Source organism: Hylobates moloch, unplaced genomic scaffold (assembly GCF_009828535.3).
Source record: "Hylobates moloch isolate HMO894 unplaced genomic scaffold, HMol_V3 SCAFFOLD_2, whole genome shotgun sequence".
Taxonomy (NCBI): Eukaryota; Metazoa; Chordata; class Mammalia; order Primates; family Hylobatidae; genus Hylobates; species Hylobates moloch.
In genome coordinates, this window is record NW_026652277.1 from 8,235,569 (window position 1) to 8,248,489 (window position 12,921).

Consider the following 12,921-nt stretch of genomic DNA (forward strand, 5'->3'; position numbering starts at 1 on the left):
CCTAATATTTGCAGTATCACTAGTGGTATTCTTTCCTGTTATCTTGTTCTATAAATTGGAAAATGGAAAGACAAATCTTGGAGTTATTTCTATATTCAAAAATAGCTGTTTTAGCCTTAAAAAAAGAACAATAGAATCTGAACTGGAAGAAAACTTAGAGCTTACCTCAGGCAATATTCTCATCTCACAGATGAAGAAAGTGAGTTCCAGAAGGACCACATGCCTTACCCAATGTCCTCAACAGTTTTTTTCATGGCAGAATTGGGACCAGAATTCAGGTCTCATAATACTTGGTCCTGTATAATTTTGTACTATATCATATTGCCCATCAGAAGTGTGTAGGTACTCATTCTTTCAATGATTTTGTTAATCATTTAAGAGGAAAAAATTGATTATTCTTGTGCTCTTCTTTTTCAATTAAATGGCGTACCTGAGGTTCATCTGCAGCACATTTTTTTTTTTTTTTTTTTTTTTTTTTTTTTTTTTTGTGATGGAGTCTTGCTGTCACCCAGGCTGGAGTACACGATCTGGGCTCACTGCAACCTCTGCTTCCTGGGTTCACGCCATTCTCCTGCCTCAGCCTCCCAAGTAGCTGGGACTACAAGTGCCCGCCACCACACCTGGCTAATTATTATTATTTTTTTTTGTATTTTTAGTAGAGATGGGGTTTCACCATGTTAGCCAGGATAGTCTCTATCTCCTGACCTCATGATCTGCTCGCCTCGGCCTCCCAAAGTGCTGGGATTACAGGCTTGAGCCACTGCGCCTGGCCACCTGCAGCACTCTCATAGTGGAAAGTCTCAGTGACTCAAGGCTAGGGTATCCTACCACATACTTAGCCATGACCCTTTTTTCACTTCCTTTTTCCTTCAACTCCTTGGCTTTGAACCTCAACTAGAGAAGAATGGGGAAATAAAGAGCGATAAAGATCAAAACAATTAGTGCAGCCATGTGGGAGGATAAGCATGCCATGGGGGTTTGGATGATCTGCAGATTGCAGTTAGCTGTGTTCAATTGTTGTTACTACAAAAGGAGACACAAATGCTGGCGTCTGCATGCATCAATCCATAGCTATAGACCTCACCAGTGAAGACCCTGGCCGTCTTAAAAATAATTTAATTTATAAACTCTGAACTTAACCATCACTTACTTTCAGTTGTGATTACGGATAGATGCTTTATTTCACCACTTAAACTCTTGGTAGAATAAGTCTTTGTATGCTGTGCATTTTGGAAACACATCAACTCCATGAGGTGACATGTTTCCATCATTGGAAATATGGTTTGCTCTGTTTACTTCTAAGATATTGACTTCTAGATTCTTATTCTTTGATTTGAAATTTCCTGTTAGCCCAGTTACCACCTCACCATGGTTTTTACAGCATTTGCACAGACCCTTTCTTTTTCAAGAGGTCTCTATTGCAGTTCTAAAGCTGTTGTAGAAGCCAGCTGAAAATCAATGAGGCCGAGTGATAGAAAAACTGCCCAGGTACCTGCTTCAAAAATGCTTTTGCAGTAAGTCTGGTCTTAGTGCTAAAAGTGGCATTCAAAAACTCGTCTGAGCCTTTTCATCTTCAAAGTTCTTGGCATACATTAACTAATTTGTCCTTATAACACTCTTGTCAGGTAACAGGTATAATCACCATGGATTAAAATATTGGGGGTTCCAGAAGTGATTAAAATCTTAGATTCTCAGTCTTCTCAATAATGCCTCCAAACAGAAGTCCCTTCAGTGGTAACCAGGTTTCCACAGTACTCCTGTTTCAAAGGAGATACTCCCTTTACTGGCTTCAAATTTTAAAAAGTGTGGATCTTAACAAGATAAAAAATTGAATACCTATAAAATATCTACCTTACTGAGCTGCAGAGAAGTGTCACACTTTTCCTTTCATTAGAATAAATTAAGGTATAATTTACAAGTCGTTCTTTTTAGTGCATGCTTCGGCATGACTTTTCACAAATGTTTACAGTTAAGCAACCATCACACATAATTGAGACATAGAACAAGTCTATGATGCCCTCCAAATCCCCCCGTCACTTTTAGTCAATGTCTCCTCCTGCTCCCAATCACAGGCAATTCTGTCTCTATAGCTCTGCCTTGGCAAAAGGGTTATAAAGGTCATCGTATAATATGCAGCCTTTGAACTCTGGTTTCTTCTACTTGGTGGAATGCTTTTGAGTTCATCCATGTTGTTGCATATTTTCATAGTGTACTTGCAATGTTGGGAGGTACCATGGTTAGTTAATTGATTCTGCATGTGAGGAACATTTTTTTTTCTGGTTTTTGGTGAATGCAAATGAAGCCACTATAAACACTGTGTACAGGTGGACATGCTGTGTGGACATGAGTTTTCATTTCTCTTAGGTAGGCTTATATTTTTAAAATTTACTTATCTTCAGGTGGAGAAATAAGAATCAATATGACACACAAAGCAATGTACAGAAGAAATCATTGTTGACATCCTGGGTATCCTGACACTTAAACTTTTTGGATGACAGTTTCCTTAGATCCTAGTTCACTAGGCACCCAGGGCAAAGAAGTGTGCCTTCAGGCTGCTTTCAAGTACTTGGTATATGCAAGCACCTTTCAGTCATTTAACAAACATTGATTGAGCGGCTACTATGTGCTAACCATTTCTTAGACACTATTCTTGATAATGAAGTAGGGAACAAGGATGTTTCTGAACAAATAATGACACATACTTTGCTGTCTGTATGCACCAGTATTCTCTGCTCCAATTACTCTTTCATAAAGTCTCTATTTCTGTGTGTGTGTGTGTGTGTGTGTGAGAGAGAGAGAGAGAGAGAGAGAAGGAAAACGAGAAGACTTTCCCACAAATCTCTTCTGACATGGAATGGTAAATTGCATTTCAATTATCTGTTAATTCCTTGGAAGACTTCAGAGCTTTCTTTACAGTGCTTACTAATCTCTCCTATTATGTCCCCAAAGTTGTGTAATGGATTGTGAACCAAATGGCATCATGCACATAGACCAAGTAAATCAGGAGATGATCTACTGGTAAGAGGTGAGAGATCCTTGGAAGAGTCCTGCTGATAAATTTCATTCCCACTGTATTGCTGTAAATGTGTAAGATGCTATTATTAGATATTTCCTGCTTTGTGTTCATCACTATTGTTGTTAAAGAAAGTAACTACGAGGAAAGGAGAGAGAAGGGACCAATACAATTGGAAGCTTAGAGATGGGAATGTGTGAGAGGTAAACTCTACACATTTTTGCCTGAGATTGATCTCCTGGGGAAAAAAGAGATGAAACTCTGTCGAATCATCTCTCTGTTCATTCCTTAGGGTGCTCGATTTTACAATCAAATCGAGACATTGGCTAGGCCACTAGGTTTAATACCAAGTCTTCAATTCATTGAATAATTTTGTGGTTCTAGAAAACAAATCAAATAAAATATTTTATCAACAGAATTGTCATATATGTGTGTATATATATAGTATGTATATATGTGTAGATGTGTATATTATATATACATATGTATATGTATATGTACATGTGTATATGTATATTATATATACATATGTATATGTACGTATGTATATGTATATTATATGTACGTATGTATATGTATATTATATGTACGTATGTATATGTATATTATATGTACATATATGTATATATGTGCAGAAACACATATATACATATATTTTATATATACATATATAATATACATACATATATAATATATACATATATAATATATACATATATAATATACATACATATATAATATATACATATATAATATACATACATATATAATATATATACATATATAATATACATACATATATAATATATATACGTATATAATATATATACATATATTATATATATACATATATATGCACACACGCACACACACAACACACACATATACACCCAAACTGGTTTGGGAAGCAGGAAAAGCTCTTAACACAACAACTGTAGAGAAAATGTTTGAAATGATGGGGTTAGTCCTAGAGAGGAGGGTGGGCATTTGTCTGCTAATGTACACTGAATAATCTGGGTTTGCTCTAAACATTTCCCATTGAGATACTGAATTATTCCAATCATCTGGGCTATGATTATTTGATTTTATATGAACACACTTTCAAAATTATGAAAAGCCCATTTCTTTCTCAAAAAGGGCCAGGATGTCTTTTGCTGTCCCAGACCACCAGAGCTAACATTTGGTTTCAGTGAAATGGAAACCCTGAAATGACGAGTAAGGCATTTTCGGGGAACCGCTGCTCGCTCCTTTCCCTGATGAATTGTCATGCCCTTCTGAGAATATAACCCATCAGCCCTCTGAAATAGGGAATCAGATAACCAGGTCATGCTCAGCTGATTTGCCAGCCGATAAATGGTGAACTTTACTGAGGCTCCCTGCCCACAAGTTTCTTTTGAGAAGAAAAGGACCAGAGTCAGAGATAATGAGGCAGCCTCATGACTTTTAGCATAGTCATGGTTTCCTTGGCCCACACATGATAGCAGTAACTTCCTTGTCATCATCAACATCCTATTTGTCCATTTCATCTGTAGCAGCAAATGCTGCCATAACAGAAACGATTAGAGGAATGATGCCAGAGATTCAGTAAACATTCAATAAATATTAGAGAATGAGGCTAACAGCGTTGATGAGAGCTATCCTCAGTGGTTTAAGCAACGTGCTTCAGGAGATGTGTTGCCTTTGCTACCAACCCGAAGTAGTATTCTACACACATATAGCCTGATTAAATGAGATATCAACGTGGTTGCTCAGAGAGGGTATATTACAGAGGTCTTGTATCTTCTTGCTCTTACTATGATCCATGAGCATTGCAAATAAGCACCAAAAAAGCTAAAGACAGGTGAGTGAAATGTCAGAATTGCAGATTAGAATGAATCTGATTATTGTAGGACAGTAAGCTTGAGAAAAGTAGCAAGAACTCTGTTAGATGCTACACATAGGAGACCTTTTTTTCTAGAACGGTGAGAGCATAGAGTAAGGTGGATTTTTTTTTTTTTTTCCCTGTGGGTCTATGTTTGGGTTGTGATAGAGTGACAGTATAGTGGGGACCGGGGAAAGGAGATTTAGAGGACCTTTAAAATTCACCCTCTAGGGAGAGAATTTGTCAAAAGCAAATTGCAGAGGTGCATGCCAGGGGATGCACTCTTTTTGATTTTTAGGTCTGGGGTGATTATGACGTTTATAATACTAGTACTGCCAATAATAATAGTTGTAATAAGAGTTAATATTTACCGAGAATTTACGCTGCTTGGGAGCTGTGATAATTGCTTAACATTTATTATTTAATTTAATGCCTACTATATTAGTCTATTTTTACATTGCTATAAAGAACTACCTGAGACTGGGTAACTTATAAACAGAAGAGGTTTAATTGACTCACAGTTCCACATGGCTAGGGAGGCCTCAGGAAACTTACAATCGCGGCAGAAGGCAAAGGGGAAGCAGGCATCTTCTCCACAAGGTGGAAGGAGAGAGAAAGAGAGCAAGTTTGGGAACTACAAAATACTTTAAAACCATCTGAGCTTATGAGAACTCACTCACTATCACAATAACAGCATGGGGGAAACTGCCCCCATGACCCAGTCACCTCCCATCAGGTCCCTTCCTTGACACGTGGAGATTACAATTTGAGATGAGATTTGGGTGGGGACACAGAGCCAAACCATATTACCTACAACAACCAATTAAGTTGGATAACTACTGTGTTGTAAGGAGGAAGTTGTGGCTTACAGTTAAGTAAACTGCCCAAAGCCACACAGCTTGCTAAATAGGGAGATTTGAACCAGGTTCTGGAGTTGGACTGTGTGGGTTCAGATGGTATCAAAAGGAAGGATGGACAGCTTCATTTTCAGGTTGAAATAAATGCAATGTAAAAGTGGCAGAGATAACATTATGATAAATATTTCCCTCCAAATGTCTTTGCTTTTATTTTCTTTCAATCCTCTTGATCAAGGGTCACAAACTATGGTTTGTGGATTAATCTGGCCTGACATCGGTTTTCATAGGGACTGTGAGCTAAGAATGGTTTGTATGTTTTTAAATGGTTGAAAAAAACTAAAAGAATATTTGAAGAAATGTGAAAATGGTATGACATTCAAATTTCAGTGTTTATACGTAAAGTTTTTTATTTTTTCATATTTATAAGTAAATAAATACAATGCAAAGAAGAAAGTCAATTGTAAAAACATTTTTCTCGTATAAACATAAAGTTTTATTGGAACACAGAAAAGCCTGTTCAGTATTGTTTTTTTCATTTTTTTATTTTTTAATTTTTTATTAATTTTTTTGCACACAAAAACAATAAACATTTTCTAAAAATACATACAAACAAAAAGATGCGCATCAAACATATTAGGAAGGTTGCACATGGGAAGTCGGGGAATAGAAATGGGGGGTGGGAATTAAGATAAATGAGAGAGGGACTTTATATGGATCAGTGATAACAACTCAATCCTCTATTTGACAAAGAAGAAGGAGAAGGAAGAGGAAGAAAAAAAAAGTGGGATAAAGGATCAGAAAGGGAGGAAAATAGAAAAAATTAGAGTATGACTCCAGGGTAGACCTGTCTTGTTGTCACTGAGTTGGTTGGTTGGCTTGTCTGTTGTATTTTTCATATGATTCGCCATGTTGGCCAGACTGGTCTCGAACTCCCAGCCCGAAGTGATCAACCCGCCTCGGCCCCCCAGAGTGCCGGGACCACAGGCGTGAGCCACCACGTCCAGCCCCCACATTGCTTCTGGCCTCCGTGGTAGACCTCCCAGACGGGGCGGCCGGGCAGAGGGGCTCCTAACTTCCCAAAGGGGGCGGCCAGGCAGAGACGCTCCTCACTTCTTCCCAGATGTGGCGGCCGGGCAGAGGTGCTCCTCACTTTTTCCCAGACGGGGCGGCCGGGCAGAGGTGCTCCTCATTTCTTCCCAGACGGGGCGGCCGGGCAGAGGTGCTCCTCATTTCTTCCCAGATGTGGCGGCCGGGCAGAGGTGCTCCTCACTTTTTCCCAGACGGGGCGGCCGGGCAGAGGTGCTCCTCACTTTTTCCCAGACGGGGCGGCCGGGCAGAGGCGCTCCTCACTTCTTCCCAGACGGGGCTGCTTTCGATTTACAATGGAAGAGTTGAGTGGTTGTGAGAGGAACTATACAGTGTGCAAAGCCTAATGCATTTACTGTCTGATTGTTCACAGATAAAGCTTACCAATCTTTGCTTTTGATTGTTGAGAATAAAGTAGTTAAGGAGAAAGGCTTTGTATTTTTAGTAGAGATGGGGTTTCAGCATGTTGGTCAGGGTAGTCTCGGTCTCTCTTTTTTTTTTTTTATTATGCTTTAGGGTTTTAGGGTACATGTGCACAATGTGCAGGTTTGTTACATATGTATCCATGTGCCATGTTGATTTCCTGCACCCATTAACTCGTCATTTAGCATTAGGCATATCTCCTAATGCTGTCCCTCCCCCCTCCCTCCACCCCACAACAGTCCCTGGAGTGTGATGTTCCCCTTCCTGTGTCCATGAGTTCTCATTGTTCAATTCCCACCTATGAGTGAGAACATGCGGTGTTTGGTTTTTTGTCCTTGCGATAGTTTACTGAGAATGATGGTTTCCAGTTTCATCCATGTCCCTACAAAGGACACGAACTCATCATTCTTTATGGCTGCATAGTATTCCATGGTGTATATGTGCCACATTTTCTTAATCCAGTCTATCATTGTTGGACATTTGGGTTGGTTCCAACTCTTTGCTATTGTGAATAGTGCCGCAATAAACATACGTGTGCATGTGTCTTTATAGCAGCATGATTTATAGTCCTTTGGGTATATACCCAGTAATGGGATGGCTGGGTCAAATGGTATTTCTAGTTCGAGATCCCTGAGGAATCGCCACACTGACTTCCACAATGGTTGAACTAGTTTACAGTCCCACCAACAGTGTAAAAGTGTTCCTATTTCTCCACATCCTCTCCAGCACCTGTTGTTTCCTGATTTTGACCTCTTGATCCACCTGGTAGACAGTTGTTTCTAAGAGGTGACTCTACGGGGCTTTGTCAGGAACTATGCCATGTCAACTCCATTACCTGTCATTCTACCTTCAGGGATTCGTTACTTCACCAGCATGATGAGGGCAGGGGTGGGGATGGGGGTGGGAGTGGGGAACACTTGGAGGGAGGGTGGGGCATGGCACCGAAATCCAGTCTTGCCGACTTGAGAGTGTTGCAGGGGCTAACTCCAATTATGACATCAGCATGGCATAAAGAAAGGGTGGGCTATGACCAGGTGCAGTGGCTCATGCCTGCAATCCCAGCAATTTGGGAGGCTGAGGCAGGAGGATCATTTGAGCTCATTAGTTTGAGATGAGCCTGGGGAACATTGTGAGACCCCGACTCTACAAAAAATTAAAAAGCCACAATGGCATGCACCTGTAGTCCCAGCTACTCAGGAGGCTGAGGCTAGAGGATTGCTTAAGCCTAGGAGGTAGAGGCTACAGTGAGCTTTGATCATGCCACCGTACTCCAGTCTGGGTGAAAGAAGAGACCCTTTCTCAAAACAAAAACAAAAAAGAAAGTATAAGCCACAGTGTCAGTATGGAAGACGATTTCCTCTTCTTTAGAGCTCCTGAGATAGGGTCTTTCTAGAGTATTATAGATTTGATCCTTAAGCAGGGTAAGGACTTGATATGGTTATTTCAAAATAAGTAATTACCAGCTAATTGGTCACTGTAACAGACTCCTCACGGTCGCCGAGCAGTAGTGAAACGTTCTCATTCATTATTCAAAACCCACTGTCTGCATTTATTCAGTGCTTTATTCTGTCTCTTGTTCATCTGTGTTTTGTTTCTTAGGGAAATTGCACTAGAATAGGATTGGCAGACTTAGGCTTATGGGTCCTAGCTTCTGATTCAATTAATGAACTTCAGTATGACTTTGAATTATTGAGACTGTCAGTTTACCCCTTCTTATTCTTGAAGGAGAGACGGGGATAAATTCAGAGGCATTGTCGTGGATGGATTCTGGGTTCAGATCCAGGTTATTCAATTCATATCTTCATGATCTTGAATGAAGAAATTCACCTTTTTGTGTCTCAGTTTCCCCATCTGTAAAGTAGGCATATTGGTAGTGTCCCCCACATGAGGTTTTTGACAGAATTAAGTGAGTTAGTTGATTTAGCTAGAATGTTCAAAAGGGTAAATGTTATCAGGTTGTTTGCTTATTGTTCTCATGATTATTTCCGAAAGAGGTAGTCCTGTCTAGCATTTAATGGATTGTTACAATCAATCCACATGGCTATCCTCTGACATGGTTTTTATCCCAATAGATGGAATCATGGCTCTATGAAGTAGAAGGACTTGCTTAAGGTCACTCAGCTGATAGGTGAGAGGGCAGGTATTCAAATCCAGTCTCATTAACTGGAGAGCCCATGCACATTCTGTGAATACTTTCACTTCTAAGATCCATCAATTCTGTATTCAGACTGGGCCTAATAATGCCAATTAGAACAAGTATTTGAATAATTAATAAGGTAGCACACTATCACTTGAATATTTTTAGGTGAAGTACTTTCCTTACATTCTCCTTATTAGAGCATTAAACTGTGAAGCTGAATAGCATGTGCTACTTAAGATCAAGCTGCATGACTCTTAGGGTTAGGTTTTGAGACTTTTTTTCCTACTGCCAGGCATGATGTAGACAAGCCATAGACATTTTCTTTCTTAAGTCTCTCCTGTGAGTGCCAAGCAAGTGAACCTCAGGTGAGTTTGCAACTCAGATTGAGTGTGTGGCCAGGTGGAACATGTGCTTGAGTGCTGGTGGAGGTGGCAGTGGGAAAGGGGAAAAACGTAATTAATTGTTACCAGAGGGAAAGTTGAACTGGGTGGAGGTTTAGAATGATTCACCTGGATCTTTGACTCAAGTGCCTTAATGAGTTTCTGCAACGCCTTCTGATAAAAGTTTGGCCAAGGAGACTTGTATTTCGCCCAGGGTGTAACCACCCCAAGCCTTGATCACTGTTTAGAAGCAGTGACTGCCATTTTGCAAAATGATGATTCAAAGATTGGAAAGTAAAGGGGAAAGACTCAGCTTAACTGGGTTGCTGTTTTGGGATGCCACACGGCACAGGTGTTAGCTGATTAGCCTATCGAGAATAAAGAAATATGATTGAGAAATACCAGAGGCGAAACTAGGCTCGAAAAGTGGGACAGAACAGCCAAGAAAGGGAGAAAAACAGATCAAAGTAGGGGAAGCAAGTCTTTGTTAGAAAATCATCCAAACTAATCAACAAGCATGGGTGTTGGCAATAATGGAATTGCCTTTCTTTGAAAACAGTGGATTCAACAAATATTTGTGAGTTCCCGAGGAGGTGTTTTAAATCACTGTGCCTCTTGCTGCGTTTGTAACCACCTACTTAGTATACTGAGCTTGGTAGATAACCCCTGCTATTCATTTTTAAGCTTCTTTTAAAAATATCTAATTCCATTTGTTAAATGTCCAAAGGAGGAAAATGAGATGTTCCTACCTGCTGAAGGTGCCTTTCTAAAGTCAAACAATTGTGTTAAGCCTTTTCTTACGAGCTCTAAAGGTTTGTGATTGCAAAAAGAGTTCAGACATATTAGCCTGATGTACAAGCTTTTTTTTTTTTTTGAGACAGCTCTTGTTGCCCAGGCTGGAGTGCTATGTTGTGATCTCAGCTCACAGCAACCTCCACCTCCCGGATTGTTCAAGTGATTCTCCTACCTCAGCCTCCCGAGTAGCTGGGATTACAGGCATGCACCACCATGCCCAGCTAATTTTTGTATTTTTAGTAAAGAAGGAGTTTCACCATATTGGCCAGGCTGGTCTTGAACTCCTGACCTCAGGTGATCCGCCTGCCTTGGCGTCCCAAAGTGCTGGGATTACAGGCGTGAGCCACTGCACCCAGCCTGTACAGGCTTTTACTACCTGGAGCTGCCTAGTTTTTTTACTTTTCATCTTGTTGCTTCCTCCTGGGACCTCTATACTCTAACTGCTTTGGATTAGGTGACCTTCCCAGGCCATGAGAGTCCTTAGCTTTTTGGCCTCTATTGCACAGAATCTTCTTCTGCCTGGAATCCAGGTCCTCATTTTTCTGCACCTGGGAAACTTCTATTTTCCTTCAAGAGTCAGATTCTGCCACTTCGAAAAGATTGTGTTTTGGTTGTCTATCTTCCTGTGCCCATTTAGTAATTTCCAAAAAACATATATATTTGTTATAATACAGTATGCATATATCAAAATTTATTTAACCTTTCCCCTAATATTTAGGGAGTTGCCACTTTTTTCTCTCCTATAAATATAACACAATAATTGCGCTCACACATAGATCCCTCTGATTTTTGCTGATGCTTTTCCAGGAAAAAAAAATTTTTAATGATAAGAATAACGAGTTTTAATACTTTCCTGCCCTTGGTACACATGCCATGTTGTTTTCTATAAAGGTTTATCTGTTTCAGTGTCGGATCTGTCTCCACCCTGTGTCTCATTCTCAATTAAAAAAAAAAAAGAAAGGAAAAGAAAAGTTTTGCTTATTTTGTAAACAAAACTGCTGTTTATATTTAATATAGATTTTTCTGATTAGTAGTTAGGCTAAAGTTATCTTTCTGTTACTTGTGGGTATCTGTATTCGTTCTTCTATGAATTGGCGTTTCTGACCATTTGCCCATTTACTTTTCTCTTTTAGAGCTGGGGTCCCACTCTGTTGCCCAGGTTGGAGTGCAGTGGTGCCATCATAGCTCGCTGCAGCCTGGAACTCCTGGGCTCAAGCAATCCTCCCACATCAGTCTCCTGAGTATCTGGGACTACAGGCATGCGCCACCAGCTAATTCTTTTATTTTTATTTTTTTATAGGGCAAGGTCTTCGTTTGTTGCCCAGGCAGGTCTTGAACTCCTGTCCTCAAGTGATTCTCCTGCCTTGGCCTCCCAATGTGCTGGCATTACAGGCATGAACCACTGCACCCGGCCCCAGTGTTACCACCTTTCATTGTTCATTGTGTAATACTCTATTGTAGGCTGGGCACAGTGGCTCACGCCTGTAATCCCAGCACTTTGGGAGGCCAAGGTGGGTGGATCACCTGAGGTCGGGAGTTCGAGACCAACCTGACCAATATGGTGAAACCCTGTCTTACTAAAAATACAAAAATTAGCCAGCTGTGGTGGTGGGCACCTGTAGTCCCAGCTACTTGGGAGGCTGAGACAGGATAATCTCTTGAACCCGGGAGGCAGAGGTTGCAGTGAGCCGAGATTGTGCCATTGCACTCCAGCCTGGGTGACAGGGCGAGACTCCCTCAATAAAAAGCAAAACAAAACAAAAAAACAAAACAAAACAAACAAAAATTCCATTGTAGCACTTGGAAAAAAAAAAAGAAACAAAATCTATTGAGCTCTTATCATATTCCAGATACGTTGCACTGATTATCTCTCTTAATAATACCATGAAGTAGGCACCATTATACCCGTTTTAAAGATGAACAAGTTGATGCACAGAGAGGTTAGATAATTGTGTAGAGTCACATAGTCAGTAAGGGATAGGAAAGAGATACAAATTCCAGCAGCCTGATCTGAGAATCTTCATTCTCAGCAGATACCGTCAACCATTTCACTTCTCCCTTTTTAACATCAGGTTTGTTGAGATATCAATCATATTTAGTAAAATCCTTCCTTTTGAGGTGTACAGCTCTATGTATTTTGACATCATGCCATAATCAAAATACAGAATATTCAATCACCCACTTCTAGTCAGCCCCCTTCCCCTCTCCCAGTCCCTGGCAATTGCTTCTGTGTTTTTGTTAATATAGTTTTGACTTTTCCAGAATGTTATATAAGTGGCATCGTGCTGTATATGGCTTTTTGAGTCTTCCTTCTTTTACCTAGCTTCATGCTTCTGAAGTTCTTATCTGATGTTGCACGTGTCAGC